This window comes from Pinus tabuliformis, chromosome X (assembly GCF_031772625.1).
Source record: "Pinus tabuliformis cultivar Carrire ecotype Pingquan chromosome X, CPIR1, whole genome shotgun sequence".
NCBI classification, from domain to species: domain Eukaryota; kingdom Viridiplantae; phylum Streptophyta; class Pinopsida; order Pinales; family Pinaceae; genus Pinus; species Pinus tabuliformis.
Genome location: NC_142308.1, coordinates 959,407,835 through 959,420,236, shown reverse-complemented (window position 1 = coordinate 959,420,236; position 12,402 = coordinate 959,407,835). Strand labels below are relative to the sequence as shown.

General features: G+C 38.4%; 1 protein-coding gene across 1 annotated transcript in view; it reads left to right on the top strand.

The window, feature by feature from the left end:
• LOC149142897 (bifunctional aspartokinase/homoserine dehydrogenase 2, chloroplastic-like) overlaps positions 1–12,402 on the top strand; it is a 159,145-nt gene that overhangs the window by 64,603 nt on the left and 82,140 nt on the right. The window lies entirely within an intron of this gene.

Genomic DNA, 12,402 nt, shown 5'->3' with positions numbered 1-12,402 from the left:
GGCCGAGGAAGCAACATTGTGATTGAAGGAGCAACACTGTGACTGAGGGATCAACACAATCATTTCTAGTAGAGTTTCTTGTCAAACATCAGTAGCGTGACAAAAGATGATACAGAGAGAGGGTGTTGTAACAGGGTATGCAACACTAGAATATAGTCCTCGCTAAGAGGGAATGTTAGTTTTTGTAGCATCAAATGTGTTCTAGTCACGAAACTTGGTGGAGAGGCTAGAATACATGAGATCTCCATAACCCATAAATCATTTTTGGAAATTCCACCTAGAGATGACTTAGTTAGATTATTAATCTATTTTTAATGTTTCCTAAGTCTAAACTTAGGGAAACTGGTGAATTAATCATAGTTAATTAAGTCAAGGTGAGAATAATTTAGAAACGCACACGGATTGACTTCTATATGATCCTAGCCCTTGATTAAATTTTAATCTTTGTCGTTGGAGCCCCAATAGAGGATTATAAAAAGAAGTCGATGGGCACCTGGAGAATACAGTGAAGATACTTGTGGAATTTGATTTCCTTGGCAGATCGATTTCCAGAGAGCAACAACAGTTGCTGAAGAGCCAGAGATCAAATTAGAGATAGTGAGGGGCAGGGACAGTGATCTGGAGGAAGTTTTCTAGATCCGGAGAGGCAGTAGCAAGTGACAGAAGTGATCCACGCAGAAGCAGTGCAAAAACTGCACTGTAGCTGAAGCAGAGCAGTTCCATTTAGCTGGGGAGGAAGTTGATTCAGCTTCTAGAGGTCGGGGAAGTCTTCTAGAGGGCCGAAGAGTCACTTCCAGCAGCAGAGGCAGACAAGACGACTTGCTTGGAGGTTGATCTAAGCCACTCGTGTGAGAGGCAGCGCAAGGACTGCGTAGAGGGCCTATGCTGGGGTTTGGACGACTAGTATTTCAGGAGGAGCCATTGGCGGGATTGCTTGTGGAGTGAGAGAATTTCCTCTCTAATTATTTTTGTAAGATACTTGCTGTTTGGATTGCGAGTTGGGCATCTACTCAAATTTCACTGCTGCATAATAATAAAACCCTCAACTGTTGCACTGGTTCCCAAGTTGGGTTTTTCCAGGGACAATTGTCCAAAAATAATGACGTTATATTTTTGTGTGTGCGTGCTAGATTTTCTCTGTTTCTAGCGCTATTTTCTTCCACAGTTAATTTATGAAAATCTTAGTGTGAATTATTTGATATTTGTCGTAGTAGACAACAGATAAATTGTTAAATAAATTTAACAATTAGAAAAATAATTTCCAGTTGTTGTGATAGATGAAAATTTCACAGGAAAACCTAGTTAAAAATTTGCCCTAGATGCAATATTTTAAATTATATCTTTGATCTTTGGATTATTTATCTCACTTTTGTAAATCTTTAAAATTTTTCCCTAGATGCAATATTTCAAATTTTATCTTTGATCTTTGGGTTATTTATCTCATTTTTGTAAATTTGGATGTTGTCGTAGAGGACATAGAAATCAGATTTACATTAGTTTCAAGTCTTTTCCTATTTCATTATATAAGCTCTTAGCATAGATTTGATCCTTTTTCACAAATTAGAATTGATTCTTCAAAGGTTTATTGTAAGTTCTGATTGTGATTTTACCTTAAGTTCGCTTCCATAGGGAGCATTCTTAGGGAGTGTGATTCTCTCTTAAATTTTTCGCTCCTTGAACACTCACTAGAGCAAAAAAACGCTCCCTTTGTTGCTCTCGCGTGATTAGGCGATTTTGGTAAAAACATTTGAAGTTTGAGAACTAAGTCAAAGTTTCAAATGGGTTCAACTTCACAATGTATTGTTAGAGTTCTAAAGATTAAAACACTCACTCCATTTTTCCCCTATTCTATTTCTCATTTCATTCATGTTTGCTAGGAGGGTTTTTGAGAGGGGTTTTGCTAGTTCTTGTCGTGATTGAAGGTTGCTATAGGGAGATTGAAGTTAGATTTGACTCTGGAGAGCTTGGAAGGGATTGGAGAGCTTGAAAGGGAGATTCAACCATCATTGGAGAGCTAAAGAGATAGGCTCTAAAGCCCATTCTTGCCTTTTTTAAGCAAATGTGTTGGAAACTACTATATTATGCTATGTTGAATATTTGAATGATCTCTTCTTCTACTATACCATTTTTTCCCCATCACGTTGAAAATGTAACTAGTGTCGGACTTGATAATTGTAATAATGTCATTGTACTTGTAAAAAGAAAGAAAATAAAATATTTATTTGTTAAAAAGAAGAAAATTATTTTATTATGAAATGGGTTTCTTGCCCATTGTAGGTCAAGCACCCATTGTGTGTTTTAGGATTTGTTGAGTCATGTCAAAGAGTCAAAGTCATAATGTAAAGTCCCTTGAAGGGCTCTTGTATCAAGAAAAATAAAATTATTTTTTGTAAAAGATGAGTCTAGAAGGCACCAATAGGACAAGTCAGTCAACCTACAAGTCGACCTAGAAGAGGCCTAATGTACCCCTCAAGACGCCTATAAAATGAAGGAGCTCGTCCTCATTAAAGACATACAATCACGTCTAGTTTCTGATTTGATCTGAACCAAGAAAAAGGAGCGAGATAGGCAAGAGGGTAACGAAGAGAAGGAAGGACAAGGAATTCTATTTTGGCATCTGTACAAGGTCACACATGTGAGTTTGTTGGAGGAAACTTGGGTATTCCTTAGATCCAAAATTGCAGAAGAATTCATTGGGGTTTGGTTGGCTTGTCTTTTGGTGGTTAGTCTTGGGTCGAGGCCTTGGAAGTCTTCATTGAATTGATTCTATAAGGAGTTTTTGGGTTTTCCCCTTGTGGGGTTTTCCCTTGCTTGGAGCCTATTTCTTGTGTCTTCTTGTTTGCATTGTGATATTCTTATTGGCATTTGTCTTGATGACGAACAAAACAACGTAATAATAATGATACACTAATCTAATATCGCAAGAAGATGTCAAGGATAAAGAGAAATCAAATTTATAGAAACCCAATCTATTCTACCCTAGATTTCTCAACACATCATTCTATTGAAGGCAACACAATTATCAAGATTCACAAGCATGATTGGTATGTTAATGTGGTATATCTTTTTGGTTCCATTTCTTGTTATAATGGTGCTGTTGGGAGTCAGAGGCCGTCAAAATACCCTTGATAGTGATGAAGAGGAGGACACAATGGAAGGGGATGAAGAAAATGAAAATGATAGTGATGATGCAACAAAACCTAAAGAGATATTAACACCCTTGTGGAAGTGTGTGACAAGGCTTGGTGTCTTTGTAGAGAATGAGTTTTGATGGCTCCTCATCGAAACATGGGAATGGAGTTGGAATTGTTTTCACATTGCCTGACAAAGAGATCGTCTATTTCTCATATAGGTTGGAGATCACCCCCACTTGTGATTAAATATTTATTTCACTATTCAGACCCAACTTGGAGTGGTCCCTAGTGTGGCATTCTCTAACCTTCGGTTTTAGTGTGTGGTGAAGTACAAATTCCCATCCTGATTGAAGCTCCCTATTTGAATGGTTCAATCTTGGTTGGAACGAGCCACCTACATCAAAAAGACAAAGAGAAATTTCTCCCTAGTTTTCTCCCTCCACATGGCTATGTACATTACAGTCCCTAAAGGGCTCAAATCTCTAATGCCTGTGTGATCTTACTAATTGAAAAAATTACTAGACTAAACCAAATACCGGAATAGATGAAGAAAATAAAAGATAGTAAGATCCAACCCAGACAATGCAAAATATGTTACACTAGTTTGTAGATGAAGTTCTTTATTAATGGTACTAATCTCACAAGACAACAACCACATTTGCTAGAGAGGAGGCTAGCTGTCTATAAAAAAATTCTAATAGTTAGTTGAACTCCTAGTTTGGAATATTATCTTTTTACGAGTCATCCACATGTCGAAGACAATGGTTTTGTAAAGTATTACATTACAAGCATAATTTTTCCCACAAAGGGGGTCAAATTAGTTAATAGAGTCAAATTCAGTTCAAGATTCTATTTGCACTGTGGTCCAAAAGACTAATAATGAAGACTTGTTACCATAACTAGCTCAATGCCTCTCTTCGACATCTCCTTCATAGCTTGATTTGGTACAACGCAACTCGATTTGCTCTTTTGGTGGTGTTTGGTCCTTGAGTTGATTCTTTGAATTTATAATGGCTAGTAGATGGTCCTTCCTCTAACTTCTCAGTCCAAGGCACCTCCAACAACTAGTTTGACCCTTCAAATGGCTAGTTGACCTTCATAGCGACAAATTTGCTTGAATTTTCCTCTTCAGTAAGCTCGATCTAGCCACCTGTGATTTAGATCTCCAACGCCTTGATTGTTGAATTTTCTACAATAATGCATAGTAGAAATTGATATTTTGATCTGATATTTACTTTCCAATGATTTCCAATCAAGTTATCTTATGTCAGATATATTATTAAGCAATTACACACTGAAAATCTTAACAATAATGCAATGAAAATAGTAGGATCATAAACAGAGAACCATGCACAATAGAGACAACAAATTTACCTTGGGAAAAACCCAACGACTTTTCTTTTAAGGAGAAATTGTTCTTCAACAATATTTATAGTTCCAAGACTATTCTAGAAATTTGTGCCAAAATTCAAGTCTATTCACCAATCAAACCTGGTCAAAATCCCAGCTTAGTCAATGCTGGTCAAGCCTTCAAAATGGTCATTTTTTGGTCATTTTTCGTCCTGGTCAACTTGTCTTTTGCAGTCAAATTCGGACTTGTAGTTGACCCCTATGGTCAAAGGGTTTGAGGTTGACTTCTTGTGGTCAAACCTATGGTCAATTTCAGCCTTCTTCTTGCGGTCAAACTCTGCCAACTTCTCGGTCAAAGGTAGCCAAAATCTTAGTCAAACGAAGTAGATCATACTCGGTCAAGTGAGGTAGGTCAACCTTGGTCAAAAGGCAACTTCCATACTCAGTCAAACTTCAAATTTTGTTCTCTTTTCCTCGCACGTGTGGACCATAGTAGAAGAGAGAATGTGATCTCCAAATTGGTCAAATGGGAGAAGTCTCATGTGTATTTATATTAGTCAAAAGGGTTGGACTTTGACCAAGTGGCACACCCATTCATTTGTGGGGCTGACATGACAGTTGGGGTCTACATAAAGCCCCAAAAATGATAATTTTAATTTTAATTTTCATATTTTCTCCTTGGCCGACTTGGGAGGCCTTTTTGGCATGCAGGAATACCTCTTGATGCTACACAAAAATCAACACTCCCTCTTAGCAAGGGAGGTATTCTTTGCAACAGATTACCCTAGCTATGATCAACATAAGATAAGTGATCAACATCTGATAACTAGAAGGATTAGTTATGACATCTCCATGAAGAAGGTATGAAGACCTTGATAGGTATGTTGGAAAAAGAGAACCTTGGTAATGAATGTCTTGGATATGGATTCATATATGTGCAGAATGTTGATGCTGCAAAGCTAATGTCATGATGAAAGGCCATCATAAAGAGGTAACTTTGATTTATTTTTCATTTTGATTTTTGAAAACATTTGGTTGGGTTGTTATAGGGCTACCAAAAGAAGGTTGTAGAAGTCACCTACAACTAATAATCATGTGGTTGGATGGAAGATCCTGAAAGAAACATGACTTGGAAGAGGTAGCTGTATAAAGAAAAGCTAGTTATGGACTAGATGATCACTTTCCGATGAAGAGAAGGATGACATGACTATGAATTCAACAGTATGGTTAGTTGAAAGGAAATTTATGGAGAAGATGGCTGATGCCCTACGATAAAGTGATGACGAAGAAGGCTCCATGATGAAGTTTAAGTTCATGACATGATGCAGAAAGAGGAGCCCTACAAGTAGCTGATAGTAACATGATCTCCACCAAAGAGCAGATTGTTGCCGTTGAAAACAAGTCCCTAATTGAGAGGGAGCTTGGGTAAGTCCCTTGGAAATATTCCTTTTATAGGAATGTATAGATCCACCCTTGTTGAGAGGGAGAGATAGACACATCATTCTTGTCTTCATGTTATGAAGAAAGAATGGAGGATTGGGTAAGCATTTGAGATTGATTTCGATACTCTTTGAGGATATGGTAGGGCATCCTATAGGCAAGAGTAGTCGAAGAGGAAATTCCTTAAGGATGTGTTATTCCAGGACAAGAATGGTCCTAAAAGGGCATGCCTTGCGAACATCTGGATGGGGTATGTGCCTTTAGAGACAATGATGAAAGGTGTCTATTAGTCATTGTCTCGCCAACATTGTGCTCTGCTCTTGTGGAGAGATAGAGTTGTTAGTCAAGGCCTTGCTATATGACAACGCTGATTCATATGATGAGATGCACATATATAAGTTGATAAAATAGCTTATGATTTGGCTTACTAATCCGACTCTTCTTATGAGAATTTTTCAGTATGAGAATGCCCAAGTACTATGTGTGGATTATGAATACCTCCCTAGTTAAGAGGGAGTGTTGAAACATGTGACAAGGTTCAGTCTTCATAATGTCTATTGTAATCCTGATTTTATGTATTTGATATTAAAGAGAAAAGAAATTTATTATTGTCATTCTTGAGGCTTCGGTTTCATGCTCCATATAAATTTATTTATAGGCTTAAGCACCCATTGAGTGCTTCTAGGTTTGTCATGGAATTATGAAGTCAAAAGAGTCATTGTCATACATGTAAGACCCACTTGGGAATGTTGGATCTCGTGAAGAAAATTTTTGTATAGTCAAAAGTCTCATAAAGACCCTCCAAGACCTTGTCAAACAAGTCGACCTACAAGAAGGATCAATACGACCTCATGGACAACAATTCGACCTCCTAAGAAGCCTATATGTAGGAGAGAACTCGACCTCATATGGACACTCACTCATTCCTCATCATGCAAGCAAAGAAGAGGCAAAAGAAAGACAAGCGAAGAAGGATAGAAGGAAGAAGGATGAAGTTTTTGGGTTTATTCTCTATCTTCTTCTCACATGTGCGAAGATTAGAGCAACTTTACTACAACAAAGCCGAACTTGCAGAAGAAAACTGCTGGGAAGTCAAAGTTGCCGAAGAAACTATTGGGAAGTCAAAGTTGCAGAAAGAACCGCTGGGTAAGGTCGAAGTTGCTTGAAGTTGTTGGTAGGTTAAAATTTCTAGAAGTTGCTAAGTCGAAATTGCTCGACGCTGCTAGGTCAAAGTCGCTGGAAATGTTCATCAAGAAGGAGAAATTTGACTTGGTATTGGAGGGGTCTTTGACAAGGGTCTTAGGTCTTGGAATTCGTCATTTGAAGTTCTATAAGAAGAGAATAATTCTTGTGGGTTTTCCTCTCAAGAGGATAGGTTTTTGCCTTGGCTTGCAGCATACATTTTGTGTCGTCTTGTTTATTTGATATTCATAGTTTAGTGGTTGTTTTATGATAAGAAAATAATAATAATCAAGTGAAAGAAGGAGCTAATCGAAGTAGTTATCAAAGAGAAATCACCTAATCTAGCTGCCCCTAGATTTCTCGACATTGAGATCTATTTAACGGATGCCATGTCAACATGACCCTTGTTCTAGTCTAGGACCAGTTTTGATCGGTGACCCTTACCCTTTCCTGTAACGATATCATGGGCTTGTGCCCAAGGTCTCTAAGCGAAAATGAAGGGTTGGAGGGTGTCGTGCGAAAATTTTAATGAGGTGCAGAGGACCTTGAGAGGGAGGATTCGTTGAGAGTAGCAGTGGGCAAAGGGGGGTTGGACGACACAGAAAGGGGGAGAGGCATTCAACTTATTGGAGGTTCGGTCTAATGGGAGGTGGTTCAACAAAAGTCATCTCGGAAGATAATCCTTGGACAAGTGGATCCATTCCTAATACATAATGATTATTAATTGAATTTGAAAAGAAGGGGGGGCTGAGAAGGATTACCCGGATGAGGAGCCGATCTTGAGGGCGTATGGGTTGTGGTAGGTCCTGAAGAAAATTGCTCTGTCTCGGCTCTGGGTTCTTGAAGTTCAACTTGTATTGTGGTTCTCTGAGAAGGAGTCAAGGCCATGTCATTTGGTCCATTCGCTTCGCCCTTAGCTGAGAGTTGATCATTCCCGTCATTGTCTTCAACCAAAACATCATATCTGCTCTTTGAGGGAAGGGGTGTCCTTTTTGCTTTCTGTTTTCCCCTAAATGGGTGTTGACATTGGAGGAAATTGTCTCCATGTTTGTGACATCATCTGCATTTGAAGGGTATACCTTCATAGTCCAGGGTTTGGATGAAAGACTTTCCTTTATGTATGATCTCCTTTTCACTCCATAGTCCTCTACAGATGTCCAGAAGGACCAAAACCCTTGCATCCTTTAGTTCTTTGCATTCAAGGAAGGACATCTTGACTTCCAACAAATCACCTAGATTGTGGCCAATAGCAGTGAGGGCACCTTGCATCCTGAAATTCATCGGGAGCCCTGGTAGGTGAAAGTAGATGGGGATTTTATCCATTCTCTCTATGTTTGGATCAAAGAGAGGGTTCTAGCGCTTGATGAGGAGAGGAGTGGAATCTATGTGCCAGGTTCTTTGGAGGACCCATGAGGCCTCATCCTTGTCTAGAAAATAGAGTGAACCAACCTCTTACCTGAGAGTGAACCATTGGCAGTATTTTTAGATGATTCTTCCATTCCCTCTCAACCCATTCTTCGAGGATTTTTTGAGTGAATTGTCACCCTCGTGCTTGGCCCACCAAAGAATGTTTTGCCATATGCACCACTTGATGGATTTCTACGTTATCCCCCAGAACCATGGCCAATTTCCTTTTAGTTCCTTCAAACAAGGGTTCATCTTTCTCTTTTGTCCTCCTTCTAGCTGACGGGTGTGAGTTGTGTGTGTGGGGGGTCTAAAGGGGGGCGTAGTCCCCTGTTTGCCCCCCTCAAGATTTTCTAATCAGACAATGCCTTGGTCACAAGGATTCTTAGAGGAGTCAATATGGTTGAGTGGAGCAACCAAAAACCTGTGGACATAGGTGGGCGGAGAAACCTGAATAGATTTATGATTCATTCGCCAATGTTTCTTTTGTGGAAGGCGATAAACCCTTGTCAGACTTTAGACCCACCAATGTGCCAATAACTGGAGGTTTTTTTTTTTCTTGTCTCAGAAACCCCTGCGCCAAGAAGGCTTTTGGAGGAAAAGGCTTCAAGACTCTAAATAGGGCATAAACCACCAACCAAAGTTTTGAGGGCTTTGTGAGGGAGAGGTGTGTTGAAAATGTAACTATGATTGGTCTTCATAATTGCTATTGTACTTTATCATTATGTATTTATTCAAAAAAGAAGAAAGAAAAAATATTTTGAAGCATGGGATTCATGATCATTTTATTTATTTATTAGATCAAAGCCTCCATTTTAGGCTTCTAGGGTTTCCTTTGAGTCTTAAGAGTCATTGTCACATTTGTTAGACCCTTCTTGGGCTTTTGTATCATGTAAAGAAAATTATTTTTGAGTCAAAACAATTATTTGTTACCTCCTCACCAAGTTGTCCCTACCTTGATGAAGTCTACCCAGATTAGGGCTTTTCGACCCCATGGAAGCAGTACAAATAGAAGAAGAGCTCGACCTATTTCGCATCCATCCATCAATAAGTTCGATTTGCAGTATAGGAAGAGAAAAAGAAATGCAAAGTCAAGGACAAGAAGGTCAAATCAAAGGAAGGACAAAAATTGAAGTTTGGGGCAGCCTCTCTCTCACACATGCAAGTTTTCTAGGGTTTCTGGGCAAGTTGTGGGGGCTGAAATTTCTACAGTGATTGCAGGTCAAAAATTCTGAGTTGCAGGGAGGCTGAAATTCGAAATTGAAGCAGTTTTAAAGGAAGTTACTTTGTTAAAATATGTAACTAGGTTCTATATTCATAATGCCTATTTTAATCATGATTTTATGTATTTGATGAAAAGAGAAAAATAAATTTATCATTTTCATTCTTGATGCATGGGTTTCATGCTCAAGGTAAATTAATTTGTAGGTCAAGTACCCATTGAGTGCTTCTAGTTTTGTCATAGAATTGTGAAGTCAAAAGAGTCATTGTCATACATGTAAGACCTCTTTGGGTATGTTGTATCTTGTAAAGAAAATTTTTGTAGAGTCAAAAATGTCATAAAGACCCTCCAAGACCTTGTTAAGCAAGTCGGCCTACATAAAAGATCAAGTCGGTCTCATGGAGGCAATTCGTACCCCTGAAATGCCTTTATATAAGGAGCGCAACCCCATTTGGAGACAACAACAAGCAAGTTCGATCTCCAAAAGAAAGAAGCAGCAAGACTAGAAGAAAAAGGACGAAAATCAAGGATAAGAAGAAAAGAAAGAAGATCGACGTTTTGGACCTCTCTCTCTCTCTTGTGTTAAGGTTTCTAAAGTTGCTGGGAAGGTCGAAGTTGTTGGATGTTGCAGGGCAGGTCAAAGTTGTTGGGCATGTGGAAGTTGCTAGGGTTGTAGCTGTTGCTGGAAGGTGAAAATTTGTTGCTGTAAGTTGTGTAAGGAAAGCTCATTAAGAAGGAAGGTTGACTTGGTCTTGGAGGGATTCTTGTCAAGAGTCTTAGGTCTTGGAATTGGTCATTTGAAAATTTTATAAGAAGAGAAGAATTGTTGTGGGTTTTCCTCTCAAAAGGAGAGGTTTTGGCTCTAGCAAGCAACCTCCATTTTGTGTCCTCTTGTCTACTTGATCTTCATAGTTTGGTAGCTGTTTGATGATAAGAACATAATAATAATCAAGTGAAAGAAGAAGCTAATTAAGTTAAGTAAAAATACATCACAAGCAATCATCAAAGTAAGATATATCACCTAATCTTGGTAGCTGTTTGATGATAAGAACATAATAATAATCAAGTGAAAGAAGAATAAATCACAAGCAGTCATCAAAGTAAGATATATCACCTAATCTAGCTGCCCCTAGATTTCTCAACATGGTATCAGAGCTAAGGTGACAAGTCAAGAAGAGGAAGCTTGAAGATCACATCATTGAAGAAGGATACACACGGGCCAAGCACAAGGAAATCATTAAAGAGGACTAAGAAGCACCAAGGAGGGGTACTCATCTTAAAAGATCACATCATCATAAGGAGAAGAAGACCTCAAGGACCCTACCTCCACTCAAAGAAAGAAGTACTACACATTTGAAGCATCTTGAAGTCTCCATATTCTACATTTCTACATCCCAAGAAAGCAAGAAGCATTGCCATCATTGTCAAAGAAATCAAGGTGATTTCCCTCTCATTGAAGAAAGGATCACATCTCAAGCTTATTTGAAGAAAGACATCTCTAGAAGAAGAAGTATTAAAATCTTCAAGGAAACAAACATCATCAATCATCATCAAAATCAGGAAGGAATCAAGTTGAAGATATCATCATGAAAGGAGCATCTTCACTTGACAAGAAGTATCTTTATATCTATGTCTAAATCTACTATCAAAATGACTTCATTCTGCAAGGAAAGTAATAAACATGTTGGGTCATCAAATTTCCTTGCATGGAAGAAGAGGACAGATTTGATCCTCATAGAGAATGAATTTATTGAATATGTTAAGGGTTCAGTCTCCAAACCATCACAAGAGCAATCTCAAGCACTATCGAAGTGCATGAAAGGAGAAATAAAGGCTCAAAGAATCCTCATAGAATCAATCAAGGATTCCCTCATCCCTTACGTAGCAAAGTTGGAGAAATTGAAAGATATCTATGAAAATTTGGTAGAATTTTTTTTTCTGTAAGCACTGTAGGAGAGGTCATATCATTGAGAACTAAATTATATAAAATGAATGTATCAAGGGAAGAAGGGATAGCCTCATACCTTATGAGGATGTCACAAATAAGAGATCAACTACAAGAACTAGGAGAAATAATGTCTGATAAAGAAATGACCACTGTTGTGCTCAATGCACTACTTGATGAATGCAACAACTTCGTATCAAGTATCTATGGAAAGAAGGAAGCCACTTCATTTAGTGAATTTTGGTCACTATGTAAGATTGAAGAAACTAGGTTGAAGGCAAAGAGCGATGTTGGATCAAATGAACAAGTTCAAGCATATGCTGCCATGGCTAGGAGAAAAGGAAAGTTTGGAAATGTAATATTCCTAATGGAAATATTAATTGATAACTATAGTCAAGTCACAAACATGCAATAAAAATTGTACACACATGCAAAACTACCTGATTACGCTAGAAATAACACCCAAAACGCTGAGCCTTTTTATTAAATTAATTAGATGGAGTACAATGAGTAGGAACAAAAGAACCTAGGCTTGCTATAGCAAGCAAGGCAAGATTCTCGGTGAATATGATGGTACCCAAATGCTGGAAATGACTCTACTACCAAATCTGCGTCCACCCAAAAAATTGTTGCTGCTGCTGGAAAGGAACTGCTGATTTAGCCCTCCAAACTGCTCCAAAAATTCTGAGAAATTAGCCACAGGCACTACTCCACTAGCTCAACAA